At 36.2% G+C, this 15148-nt stretch overlaps 1 non-coding gene and 1 pseudogene across 2 annotated transcripts; both read left to right on the top strand.

The window, feature by feature from the left end:
- Positions 1–549: 549 nt before the first annotated feature.
- TRNAC-GCA (transfer RNA cysteine (anticodon GCA)) lies at positions 550–620 on the top strand. The gene has a single exon. It is a non-coding gene; the product is annotated as a tRNA-Cys (tRNA).
- A 6804-nt stretch (positions 621–7424) lies between these two features.
- Positions 7425–10259, top strand: LOC145167543 (DNA-directed RNA polymerase subunit beta'-like; annotated as a pseudogene). Its single transcript, XR_013741219.1, has 2 exons — positions 7425–7856; positions 8609–10259. The product of XR_013741219.1 is annotated as a DNA-directed RNA polymerase subunit beta'-like (transcript).
- The last annotated feature ends 4889 nt before the right edge of the window (positions 10260–15148 follow it).

Raw genomic sequence — 15148 nt, 5'->3', positions numbered from 1 at the left:
CGAAGGTGAAAAACTGCCATACCTTTCAGGAGAATGGCGAGACTTATGAGCCATTTTCGTGAGTCGTTTGAGAACACAAGTCTTCGAAGATACCACATCTTTGGAAGGATCAACATTTTCAGTAACAACAGGCTTTGAACTTGTCTTCGAAGATTTTACTTTAACTGTGACCTTCTTTGGAGATTTAGTTGCTTTTTCAACTGGAGCAACCGTCGAAGGACTTGGCTGATCTTCCTTCTTTTAACCTCTTTTCTTCTTTGAAGTACCTTCAATTGTCTTCTCTAACAACTTCCCAGTTTCAACATCATGATTGATTCACCAACACGGGATGCAGAGGATCAACTTTTCGAAGCATTGCATAAGGAATTCTAGCAACACTTGGAAAAATTTCAGCATCACCTTCAACAGTTTTAGGAAACTGATATAAAGCAAAACTAGCAGTTTCTTAGTTTTCAGGGACTGGAATACCCTCTTTGTGTATATACGAACTGAATAAACTAAAGTTTAGTAATCCAACCCATAAAATTTTATCTTATTGTGTATCGTTTTGGCGGCATGGCCGAGTGGTAAGGCAGGGGACTGCAAATCCTTTTTCCCCAGTTCAAATCCGGGTGCCGCCTCATCAACAAACGAATCAAAATTTATTATCTGTTGATATAAATCACCCAAATTTTACCCAACAGATAAGGCGATTGTTGATACTTGGTTGATTCTAAACATCTGTTCTGGGGATTTTGTAAAAGATTGGAATCTTTCAATCTAAAATTCAAATAAAGATTATATTATAATGGTCGAAGCAAGACTTCCCGATTCCCTTATACTGCTAATGTCTACTGATTGGGTCTTGAATTTCATTGGCATAGCCGCCGGCGGCTAACTAGTTGTGGGAAGTCCTTTATGTAATCTACATATATAGACTCGCGAGAATCTCTGAGTGTTCAGGAATTCAATCACTATTAGATTGAGATTGGATGGATAATTTACTTTTTTATAGAAAAAGTGAAATTTTTTTTTTTTTTTTTTTTGAAACCCCTCGTCAAGAGTATAATATACTATCTCCCAACTGCTTCAGAGAGACAATCGGGAAAGGAAAGGGTACGGATTAGATCAAATAGGAAATAAAAGTATGTAATAGATAGCAGTTGATCTATTTGTACTTTGAAGGGCAACAAAGAATGGGCCCTGTTTTTTTATTACTATATGTTCCATTAGTAACATTCCTTTGTAGCGTCATTGTGTATTTTAGTTGTGTTTAGTCTTTCCCGGTTAGAAATCATATAGGAATTTTTTAGAAATGGATTTATTTGATTGGTTCATCAATAGTGTTCGGCCAGAATCCCTTTTTGACTCTGGAACATGGATTCTACTATTATTAGTGAGCAATACAATAATGGAATATTTCTAGCATAAAGATAAGGGACATAATTAAAATGGATATAGTAAGTCTCACTTGGGCTGCTTTAATGGTAGTCTTTACATTTTCCCTTTCACTCGTAGTATGGGGAAGAAGTGGACTTTAGAAGGACTACTAATTTAGTTTAGGAATGAAATGGTATCAATTGTTTTATAGATCGTTCTGCAACACATTTTTTATTTTTTATTTGAATTGAAATAATTTTCAAATCAAAATTTATTCATTTCGAAATTCCATTGGATTCTAGTGGAGAAATGTATTATATAACAGTAAAACAATTATTCAGTAAAACAATTATTTCAGAAAGAAAGAGAATTGGGTCCTACGTTAATTCCATATATGGATTAATCAGTACATATATTGAAGAGAGAAGCTAATATAGTATACTAACTTTATTAGAAAGTAAAGTACAACTTTATACACTACTATAACACTAATAGAGAGTATGGTAAGAAATTTCTTACCATACTCTCGGATCTCATAGAATACCGCTCATTATAGCCCACTGATTTCATTTAAAACGCAAAAAAATAATTCTTTTGATTTGATTTCTTCAACTATTGATAAGAACTCAGAATTCAAGTTTCATTTGAAGTAATTTACTATTTTGACTGACTATTTTTACGTAAATGATAAGTAGAAAAGCAGTATGAACTAAAATGAACAGTGCAGTAGCAATAAATGCAAGAATATTTACTTCCATAATCTCAATCTCATCGTTTTTTTTATTTCACAATAACTCGGGATTTAATCCCATAGAGATGATAAATCTTTCACCTGTCAATTCGATGAATGCATTACCTATCGATGATCTTGAATCGGATCAGTATCATGAATAACAATATCTGAGCTATTAAATTAATTCTTCGTCGAGAATTGAATAGTATAACATACAAAGATCTTTTATCCATACCGAATCCAAGATTGGATTCCCGGACCAATCCAAAATTCCTTTATTTATCCTTCTTTTCTGTTCTTTCTTTTCTATAACCTAGCTTAGGTCTTCAGTATAGAACCATCAAATGAAGTATCCTCGTCCGTTTCCATTTCCATTAACTACAAAACGCCAACAAAAAATACAAGCAAAGTGGAAAAAGAGAGGAATTAGGTTGTAAATTTGAATGATCCAATTTTATTTGGAAGACAAAGAAGTATGAGAAAGAGGAGTCGCGGGAGAAAAGATGGAATATTCTATCAACTTCACTATTTTAGTTATTTTCACTTTATTTTAGTTTAGTGTTTGTTCTTTCTTCGACAGAATCCTGAAAAAAAGAGGGGAAACCCCTTCGGAATTAAATTATGATATCTGTCCCTTCTTTCATTTCACAAAAAATGGAGAGGTGAATTGATGTACTTATTGGATCCATCGGGACTGACGGGGCTCGAACCCGCGACGTCCGCCTTGACAGGGCGGTGCTCTTGCCTATTGAACTACAATCCCAGGGAAATAAGAAGAGATCTAACAGAAAATTTGGCTTCTTTTTTATTCTCTCTTATCAGGTATTTCTTAAGAACAAGAGGGTTCTACCATTTGATAGTATATTGGCGAATTTTTGGGCCGAGCTGGATTTGAACCAGCGTAGACATATTGTCAACGAATTTACAGTCCGTCCCTATTAACCACTCGGACATCGACCCAACGCCTAATTAGACGTTCCAGAATCAACTTCCTTTCGTCTACCAGGCGGACTTGACAAATACATTTCACTTTTTATAAAATCCTACTCCTATGGTCTTGGTATACCCCTAGAGGGACTTGAACCCTCGTTTTCTTCGTGAAAGAGAGAGGTCGTAACCACTGGACCATAGGGGCACCAATGGACCATAGGGGCCTATGGCCACCTTTAGGAAATCAAAAAGCACTACACAATACAAATACAATAGGGAATAAGGCCTAAGGCCACCTTAACTTAATATAAATCCGCCGAGGGACACCTTTAGAAGATGAATAGGATATGAATCAAACCGAAAAACTCGTTAACTTTTCTGGGGGTTAATGGTAATCAAACTTTACCATTAAACTATACAATATTTCAACTTTATTTCATTGGTTTTTCTCGTCTTTATTGCTCTCATTCAGAAAGAGTTTTGCATTGGATCCAAGATACGGTACTTCTGAATCAACAGAGCAGGAGATGCAAAAAAAAATCATTTACCAAAGTCAGATTCGGGAATTTTATTGAGCCCTAAATCATATCAAAGTCATATCAAATTATATATATATATATATACATATATATATATATATATATATATATATATATATATATATATATATATATATATATATATATATATATATATATATAATACTGTCAACTGTCAATTGACGACAGGAGGGCAATAAAAAATAAAAGAAGAGAAAAGACATTAGGCATATCCGCCGGGTTCATCAATACAACATTCCTTTAGTTTTATGGTATTAAATATTCATGTAGATTAGAATATCAATACCGTTTTACATTATAATATAAGAAACTGACTCAGTTTTTATATTATAATTATAAAAAAATCCCAAAGCAGGAGAATTCTGTTTCTAGGACTGTTTTCTCAATTCCGTTCCATTTGCATCTCTTAAAAATGACAATTTAAATTAAATTGAAATTAAGTATAAATTTGAATTCCACCTATCTCATAGATTCCAGTCAAAGATTCATGGAATCAAAATTCCATCATTGCTATAGGATTTGATGGATAATGAGCCAGCCAAAATGGTATTTCTTTTTTTTTTGTTTTTGGAGAATTCGAGATGGATGAATATAAATAACTGACAATTTCAAAATAATCCGGGATAGACGCAATGTCCACAATACCTGGATTTAATCAGATACAATTTGAAGGATTTTGTAGGTTCATTGATCAGGGTTTGACAGAAGAACTTTCTAAGTTTCCAAAAATTGAAGATACAAATCAAGAAATTGACTTTGAATTATTTTTGGAAAGATATCAATTGGTAGAACCCTCGATAAAGGAAAGAGATGTTGTGTATGAATCACTCACATATTCTTCTGAATTATATGTATCTGCGAGACTAATTTGGAAAAACGATACGTGTAGGTATATCCAAGAACAAGCAATTTTGATAGGAAAGATCCCTCTAATGACTTCTCTGGGAGCTTTTATAGTAAATGGAATATATAGAATTGTGATTAATCAAATATTGCAAAGTCCCGGTATTTATTACCAGTCAGAATTGAACGATAATGGAATTTCCGTCTATACCGGCACCATAATATCAGACTGGGGAGGAAGATTAGAATTAGAGATTGATAGAAAAACAAGGATATGGGTTCGCGTGAGTAGGCAACAAAAACTATCTATTCTAGTTCTATTATCAGCTATGGGGTTGAATATAAGAGAAATTCTAGAAAATGTTTGCTATCCTGAACTATTTTTGTCTTTTCTGAATGATAAAAAACAAATAGGGTCAAAAGAAAATGCTATTTTGGAGTTTTATCAACAATTTGCTTGTGTAGAGGGAGATCCGGTATTTTCTGAATCCTTATATAAGGATTTACAAAAAAAATTCTTTCAACAAAGATGTGAATTGGGAGGGATTGGTCGATGAAATATAAATCGGAGACTGAACCTTGATATACCCCAGAACAATACATTTTTGTTACAGCGAGATATATTGGCAGCCACGGATCATTTGATTCGAATCAAATTTGGAATGGGTACACTTGACGATATGAATCATTTGCAAAAATAAACGTATTCGCTCTGTAGCAGATCTTTTACAAGAGCAATTTGGATTGGCCTTGGTTCGTTTAGAAAATATGGTTCGAGGAAACATATATGCAACACTTAAGCATAACTGGACACCAACTCCTCAGAACATGGTAAATTCAACCCCATTAACAAATACTTATAAAGTTTTTTTCCGTTTACGCCCATTATCTCAAGTTTTGGATCGAACTAATCCATTGACACAAATAGTTCATGGGAGAAAATTGAGTTATTTGGGCCCGGGGGGATTGACTGCGCGAACTGCTACTTTTCCAATACGAGATATTCATCCTAGTCATTATGGGCGTATTTGCCCAATTGACACATCTGAAGGAATAAATGTTGGACTTATTGGATCCTTAGCAATTCATGTCAGGATTGGTCGTTGGGGGTCTCTAGAAAGTCTGTTTTATAAAAATTCTGAGAGATCAAAAGGGGCGCGGATGCTTTATTTATCATCGGGCAGAGATGAATACTATATGGTAGCGGCAGGAAATTCTTTAGCCTTGAATCAGGGTATTCAGGAAGAACAGGTTGTTCCAGCTCGATATCGTCAAGAATTCCTGACTATTTCATGGGAACAGGTTCATCTTCGAAGTATTTTTTCCTTCCAGTATTTTTCTAATGGAGCTTCCCTTATTCCTTTAATCGAGCATAATGATGCGAATCGGGCTTTAATGAGTTCTAACATGCAACGCCAAGCAGTCCATATTTCTCAGTCCGAGAAGTGCATTGTTGGAACTGCATTGGAAGGCCAAGCGGCTCTAGATTCAGGGGCTCTTGCTATAGCCGAACACGAGGGAGAGATTATTTATACCGATACTGACAAGATACTTTTATCAGGTAATGGGGATACTCTAAGGATTCCATTAGTTATGTATCAACGTTCCAACAAAAATAATTGTATGCATCAAAAACCCCAGGTTCAGCAGGGTAAATGCATTAAAAAGGGACAAATTTTAGCGTATGGTGCTGCTACAGTTGGTGGCGAACTCGCTTTGGGGAAAAACGTATTAGTAGCTTATATGCCATGGGAAGGTTACAATTTTGAAGATGCAGTACTCATTAGTGAGCACTTAGTATATGAAGATATTTATACTTCTATTGACATACGTAAATATGAAATTCAGATTAACCAAGGCTCCGAAAGGGTCACTAATGAAATACCGCATTTAAAAGTCCATTTACTCCGAAATTTAGACAAAAATGGAATTGTAATGTTGGGATCTTGGGTGGAAACAGGTGATATTTTAGTAGGTAAATTAACGCCCCAAATGGTGAAAGAATCCTCGTATGCCCCCGAAGATAGATTATTACGAACCATACTTGGCATGCGGGTATATACTTCAAAAGAAACTTGTCTAAAATTACCTATAGGAGGTAGGGGTTGGGTGATTGATGTGAGATGGGTACAGAGTTCTAAGACAGATGAGACAGAGAAAACAGAAAGTATTCGTGTATATATTTTATAGAAACGTGAAATAAAAGTAGGCGATAAAGTAGCTGGAAGACATGGAAATAAGGGTATCATTTCAAAAATTTTGCCTAGACAAGATATGCCTTATTTGCAAGATGGAAGACCTGTTGATATGGTCTTCAACCCATTAGGAGTACTTTCCCGAATGAATGTAGAACAAATATTTGAATCTTCACTCGGGTTAGCTGGGGGTTTGCCAGACAGACATTATCGAATAGCGCCTTTTGATGAGAGATACGAACAAGAAGCTTCGAGAAAACTGGTGTTTTCTGAATTATATGAAGCCAGTAAGAAAACAGTGAATCCATGGATATTTGAACCCGAGTCTCCAGGAAAAAGCAGAATATTTGATGGAAGAACAGGGGATCCTTTTGAACAACCTGTTATAATAGGAAAGCCTTATATCTTGAAATTAGTTCATTAAGTTGTTGATAAAATACATGGGCGTTCCAGTGGGCGTTATTCACGTCTTACACAACAACCCCTTAAAGGAAGGGCCAAGAAAGGGGGACAACAGGTAGGAGAAATGGAGGTTTGGGCTTTAGAGGGGTTTGGCGTTGCTTATATTTTATAAGAGATGCTTACTTATAAATCTGATCATATTAGAGCGCCCCAGGAAGTACTTGGTACTATAATCTTTGGAGAAAGAATACCGACTCCTGAAGATGCTCCACAATCTTTTCGGTTGTTCCTTCGAGAACTACGATCTTTAGCTCTGGAACTGAATCATTTTCTTGTATCTGAGAAGACTTTCCAGCTTAATAGGAAGGAAGCTTAATCGAAATCAAGCAGAAGTTTTCTTCTATGATCGATCGATATACACATCAACAACTCCGAATTGGATTAGTTTCTCCTCAACAAATAAGTACTTGGTCCAAAAAAATCCTGCCTAATGGCGAGATAGTTGGAGAGGTGACAAAACCTTATACCTTTCATTACAAAACCAATAAACCAGAAAAAGATGGATTATTTTGTGAAAGAATTTTTGGGCCTATCAAAAGTGGAATTTGTGCTTGTGGAAATTATCGAGTAATCGGAGATGAAAAGGAAGACCCGCAATTTTGTGAACAATGCGGAGTCGAGTTTGTTGATTCTCTGATACGAAGATATCAAATGGGCTACATCAAACTCGCATACCCGGTAATTCCTGTGTGGTATTTGAAACGTCTTCCTAGTTATATTATGACTCTTTTAGATAAACCTCTTAACGAATTAGAAGACCTAGTATACTGCGGTGTGTGATTTGATCGAAATTCTGATTTTACAGATTCGAAATGAGAAACTGTCATCCCATTTAATCCAATCGGGATGCCCTGTACCTGACATGTTTCTTGGTAGGAGTAACATGAAGCTCAGAATTAGGGATGTATTCAAGACGCTCCCCAAAAAGGGAATTGATCTATGGTCGATTTCATAAGAATTTATAGTTAGACCTCGTAAAAAAAAGACTTTTTCTTTTGTGGAATTAAGCTATTCCTTTTTTAGAAAGAAATTATGTTTAAGTAAGCAAATAGAAAAGATGTCATGGTTAAAAGAGTCTATCTATCGCATATAGACTTTAAGGGCATCATGGCCTAACCGTCGAGGTGAAGTCGGGACCTAAAAGATCAAATGGAACAGTACAATAGACAAGTAAATTCCTTCTGAATTCTAAGGTACTATCTTTCATTAAGAATTACGGGATTCATCATTCGAGGGGAAGTAGACTACTCAAGAATTTCACATTTCATTTATGTCATAATTGAATAAAGAATTCATAAAATCTAAATAAAAATAATTAAGGAAGACGGAATCCATGAAGTTTTGCTTGGTCTTCACTGGAAACTTGAGTAAGGAGTAGATCTTTTTGGAGTTTTCTAGAATTTGAAAGCGAGAACTCCTTTCTCTTTCTTTTTTTGGTATACCTACTTGAGCCGGATGAAAGGAAACTTTCATGTCCAATTTTGCGGGCGGGGGGGGGGGGGGGGCGGGGGGGATCCTATCCCAATTTTTATTTTGCTAGGCCCATAGATAAAAAACCTACTTTTTTACGATTACGGGGTGTATTAGAATATGAAATTAAACCCTGGAAATACAGGATCCCCATTTTTCTTACTACCCGGAGCTTTGATACATTTCAAAATCGAGAGATGTCTACCGAGGGAGGTTCTATCAGACAACAATTAGCCAATCTAGATTTACGAATTATTATAGACTATTCATTGGTAGAATGGAAAGAATTGGAGGAAGAGGAACCCACAGGGAACGAATGGGAAGATCGAAAAGTTGGAAGAAGAAAAGATTTTTTGCTTAGACGCATGGAATTGGCTAAGCATTTTATTCGAACAAATATAGAACCAAAATGGATGGTTTTGCGTCTATTACCAGTTCTTCCTCCTGAGTTGAGACCAATCTATCATATAGATGACGATAAACTAGTGACCTCGGATATTAATGAAATCTATAGAAGAATTATCTATCGGAATAATACTCTTACAGATCTATTAACAACAAGTATAGCTACGCCAGAAGAATTAATAATATCTTAGGAAAAATTGCTACAAGAAGCCGTGGATGCACTTCTTGATAATGGAATCTACGGACAACCAATGAGGGATGATCATAATAGAGTTTACAAGTCGCTTTCAGATGTAATTGAAGGCAAAGAAGGAAGAGTTTGCGAGACTCTGCTTGGGAAACGGGTCGATTATTCAGGGCGGTCCGTGATTGTCGTGGGCCCTTCACTTTCATTACATCGATGTGGATTGCCTCGCAAAATAGCAATAGAACTTTTCCAGGCATTTGTAATTCGTGACCTAATTAGAAAACATCTTGCTTCGAACATAGTAGTTGCTAAGAGTCAAATTCGAAAAAAAAAACGATTGTATGGGAAATACTTCAGGAAATTCTGGATAACCATCCTGTATTGCTGAATAGAGCGCCTACTCTACATAGATTAGGCATACAAGCATTCTTCCCCGTTTTAGTGGAAGGGCGCGCTATTTGTTTACATCCATTAGTTTGTAAGGGCTTCAATGCAGACTTTGACGGGGATCAAATGGCTGTTCATGTGCCTTTATCTTTGGAGGCTCAAGCAGAGGCGCGTTTACTTATGTTTTCTCATATGAATCTTTTGTCTCCAACTATTGGGGATCCGATTTCGGCACCAACTCAAGATATGCTTAGTGGACTCTATGTCTTAACGAGTGGAAATCGTCGGGGTATTTGTGTAAATAGGTATAATCCATGTAATCGTAGAAACTATCAAAATGAAGATAATAACTATAGGTATACAAAAAAAAAAGAACCCTTTTTTTGTAATCCCTATGATGCAATTGGAGCTTATCGGCAAAAACGAATCAATTTAGGTAGTCCTTTGTGGCTGCGGTGGCGACTAGATCAACGCGTTATTGCTGTAAGAGAAGTTCCCATCGAAATTCACTATGAATCTGTGGGGACCTATTATGAGATTTATGGACACTATCTAATAGTACGAAGTATAAAAAAAGAAATTCTTTATATATATATATATATATATATATTCGAACCACTCTTGGTCATATTTCCCTTTATCGAGAAATAGAAGAAGCCATACAGGGGTTTTGGCAGGGCTGTTGTAATTCTATGCTACCAACGGGAATTCGAGTCTCTCCGGGTTAACTAGGACCATAAGTGCAGAATTTCTATGTGAATCAAGATCTAGAAAAGGAAGTTTTCCAATCACTGACTCAAGCCCATTGTAAAATTCTACTCAGCGCAATATGGAGGTACTGATGGCAGAACGGCCCACTCAGGTCTTTCACAATAGAGTGATAGACGGAACTGCCATGAAACGGCTTATTAGTCGATTTATTGATCACTATGGAATAGGATATACATCACATATCCTAGATCAAGTAAAGACTCTAGGTTTTCGACAAGCTACCGCCGCATCCATTTCATTAGGAATTAATGATCTTTGAACAATACCTTCTAAAAGATGGCTAGTTCAAGACGCTGAACAACAAAGTTTTATTTTGGAAAAACACCATCATTATGGGAATGTACACGCGGTAGAAAAATTACGTCAATCGATCGAAATATGGTATGCCACAAGTGAATATTTGCGACAAGAAATGAATCCTAATTTTCGGATGACCGATCCTTTTAATCCAGTCCATATAATGTATTTTTCGGGAGCCAGAGGAAATGCATCTCAGGTACATGAATTAGTAGGTATGAGAGGATTAATGTCGGATCCTCAAGGGCAAATGATTGATTTACCCATTCAAAGTAATTTACGCGAAGGACTGTCTTTAACAGAATACATTATTTCTTGTTACGGAGCCCGTAAAGGGGTTGTGGATACCGCTATCCAAACATCAGATGCAGGATATCTCACTCGCAGACTTGTTGAAGTAGTTCAACACATTGTTGTACGTCGAACAGATTGTGGCACCGTTCGAGGTATTTCTGTAAGTCCTCGAAATTGAATGATGACGGACATGATTGTTATCCAAACATTAATTGGTCGTGTATTAGCAGATGATATATATATATTGGTTCGCGATGTATTGCTACTAGAAATCAAGATATTGGGGTTGGACTTGTCAGTAGATTCATAACTTTTAGAGCACAACCAATCTCTATTCGAACCCCCTTTACTTGTAGGAGTACATCTTGGATTTGTCAATTATTTTATGGCCGGAGTCCATCTTATGACGACCTGGTCGAATTGGGAGAAGCCGTAGGTATTATTGCAGGTCAATCTATTGGAGAACCGGGCACTCAATTAACATTAAGAACTTTTCATACCGGCGGAGTATTTACAGGGGGTACTGCAGAACATGTGCGAGCCCCTTCTAATGGAAAAATAAAATTCAACGAGGATTTGGTTCATCCGACACGTACACGTCATGGACATCCTGCTTTTCTATGTTCTAGAGACTTGTATGTAACTATTGAGAGTGAAGATATTATACACAATGTGTGTATTCCGCCCAAAAGTTTTCTTTTAGTTCAAAACGATCAATATGTAGAATCAGAACAAGTGATTGCTGAGATTCGCGCGAGAACCTCTACTTTGAATTTGAAAGAGAAGGTTCGAAAACATATTTCTTCTGACTCAGAAGGCGAAATGCACTGGAATACTGATGTGTACCATGCACCTGAATTTACATATGGTAATATTCATCTCTTACCAAAAACAAGTCATTTATGGATATTATTAGGGGAGCCCTGGAGATACAGTCTAGGCCCTTGTTCGATCCACAAGGATCAAGATCAAATGAACGCTTATTCTCTTTCTGTCAAGCCAAGATATATTGCTAACCCCTCAGTAACTAATAATCAAGTGAGACACAAATTTTTTACTTCGTATTTTTCTGGTAAAAATCAAAAAGGAGATAGGATTCCTGATTATTCAGAACTGAATCGAATGACATGTACGGATCATTGTAATCTCAGATATCCGACAATTCTCAACGGTAATTCTGATTTATTGGCAAAGCGGCAAAGAAATAGATTCATCATCCCACTCGAATCGATTCAAGAAGGCGAGAACCAACTAATACCTTCTTCAGGTATCTCAATGGAAATACCCAGAAATGGTATTCTCCGTAGAAATAGTATTCTTGCTTATTTCGATGATCCTCGATATATAAGAAAGAGCTCGGGACTTACTAAATATGAGACTCGAGAACTAAATTCAATCGTCAACGAAGAGAATTTGATTGAGTATCGAGGAGTCAAGGTATTTTGGCCAAAATACCAAAAGGAAGTAAATCCATTTTTTTTATTCCCGTGGAAGTCCACATTTTGTCCGAATCATCTTCCATAATGGTACGACACAATAGTATTATTGGGGCAGATACACAAATCACTTTCAATAGAAGAAGTCGGGTAGGCGGATTGGTCCGAGTGAAGAAAAAAGAAGAAAAAATGAAACTGATAATCTTTTCTGGAGATATCCATTTTCCTGGAAAGACAAATAAGGCATTCTGATTGATACCGCACACGAGACCCCATCAAGAAAGTTCATTCAACAAATAGCTTCCGCTACAAGAACAGAGGATTGTGTCTGTTGTAAGAGATGTGAATCCGCCTGCCCAACAGATTTCTTGAGTGTTCGAGTTTATTTATGGCAAGAAACAACCCGCAGCATGGGTATAGCTTATTAATACGTTACATAAAACCCTACTTGAGCCCATTTTTTTTCACCGCCAAAACCTATGCTCAAAAATATCTTATTTTTCCAAGTATATTAATAAATGAGATTATCGCGGATACAAAACATTCAATTAACAAAACGGATTTTTCCAATGTATAAACTAAAAATTCCAACGGCTTTGGCTACTATAACCTTCCCAACCATGAGTTTTTCTTTTTTATAGGCGTTTCGCCTCGAAATACGAAATTGTACTAGACTAGGTATTAAAAATAAATAAAAAAATAGCAATGATAAAGAAATAGTGGATTCCGTTGTTTCTATGGTTACTTCTTAAACTGTGAGGTCTTCTCTATACACCGGAGCCTTTACTTCATTTAATCAATGTTATTGCTAACTTGTATAGTTCACATTCTTCGGCTCTACCCATGAATTATCCAGTAATAGGTCTTTCACAACGAGCTCTACCTATACAGTAACGATATTTAATTATGAGGGTTGGCCGGGCAGCTGACCCTGTTAGTCCGTTCTTGCAAGAGGGGTCTATATTAACTAAGATTTCCTCCGCTTAATGGATAACCATTTGCTACCAATGGAGAATTGCTTCTCATCTTGAATTGAGGTGAGTGGATTTACACCAATAGAAACCATAAATTTCATACACAATAAAAGGGATATGCTCCATTTTCTTATTTTTAGATAGGAAATGTAGTTCGTTTTCCGTTCTATCCGATTTGATCATTGATATTCGAATATACTTCTCTTTCCTTTGTTCTAGTTCATGATCTGAACGAGTCGCACATACACCCTAGTACATGTTCCTCGACGCTGAGGGCATCCCCGAAGCGCGGGGGATTTTGTGACATTTCTAATTGGCTGTCTTGTATTTCTAATAAGTTGTTTAATCGTTGGCATGTTGAATCATATACATAATGGACTGGTTTAGATCGATCCTAACCACATGATTATGAATTCCTTTTATTGAATAGAATAATATATTAATATGAAACTCGGCAGGGGTAATTTCAAATCACGAATTGATGCGAAATCCAGGCTATGCTATTGTCATTCAACCGCTACAAGATCAACAATTCCATAAGCTTCGGCCTCTGTTGCTGACATAAAAACATCTCTTTCCATGTCTTCGGAGACAACCCATAGGGGTTTGCCCGTTCTTTGTACATAAACCCGTGTCAGGGTTTCACGTAGTTTCAGCAGTTCTCTCACTTCCAGGATGAATTCTTCGGTTGCTACTTCAGAAAAAGAACCAGCAGGTTGATGGATCATTACCCTGATGATATAAGAAAATAAAAGGTTTCTTTATTTCGCATGATAAAGGGAAGATAAAACAAAGATAAAATAATAACAAGAAAAAAAGATAGAATCGAACAACCGTACGGGCATTATGCATTGCATACGGCTCTACAATAAAATTGACCCTTACCTTACATCAAATAAAGAAAAAATAGGATCGATCAGACCCCGATCAGTAAATGATCAACTTACCACGCTTCCTTTCGGAGGAATTCAAAAATACTATGATGGCTCCGTTGCTTTATATTTTTATTTTATTATATTTTTTTGTCTGTGATTTGTCTGTGATTAAGCAATCCCAAAGTTGCTTTTTTATTTGATCAAATAAACTAAGGAAAAAAGAATCTTGTTTTTTTTTTGCTCTATAAATATTGTTAAGAGACCTCTGGTGTGAAAAAAAGTTTGTGACGCTGAACTGGACTTCCGATAAGAAAATCGGAAATACGTTTTTCTCATATTACTCTCTCGATACATAATCTAATGTTTTGAAAACAAAATTTCTTATATCGAATTCAAAGTGCCATGCTATTATTACTTAATATTCATATTTCATATGGCGAAGGCATAGTCTTCTTTTTTCTCTCAAATAAAAGCCTCATTGGCGCCAAGCTTGAGGGAATGCTATACGTTTGGTAATTTCTCCTCCGACCAGGATAAAAGATCCCATTGAAGCGGTTGATCCCATGCATATTGTATGTACATCTGGTTGCACAAATTGCATAGTATCATAAAGAGCCACCCCCGGTATTACCCATTCGCCAGGAGAGTTTATAAACAAATACAGATCTTTGGTATCATCCTCGATACTGAGATATATCATAAGACCAATAAGTTGATTCGAGATCTCGCTATCAACCTCTTGACCTAAAAAAAGTAATCTTTCTCGATAAAGTCGGTTGATTAGGGTCAAATCCCTTCGGAACCGTACAGGCGTCTTTTGATGCATACGGTTCAAAAAAAAAGAATCAATGTGTAGATTCCAATACTTTTTACTTTTTCATAGCAAGTTCCTTCTAACTTATAAAAAAGGATTTTCTTTTATTTTTCACTAAACACGAGTTTGTCTTCCTTTCCTTATTAACGTATAATA

This window comes from Lactuca virosa, chromosome 3 (assembly GCF_052849685.1).
Source record: "Lactuca virosa cultivar CGN04683 chromosome 3, Lactuca_virosa_CGN04683_v6, whole genome shotgun sequence".
NCBI classification, from domain to species: domain Eukaryota; kingdom Viridiplantae; phylum Streptophyta; class Magnoliopsida; order Asterales; family Asteraceae; genus Lactuca; species Lactuca virosa.
Note: the sequence above shows the minus strand (reverse complement) of the source record. Positions and strands in the feature narration are given on the sequence as shown.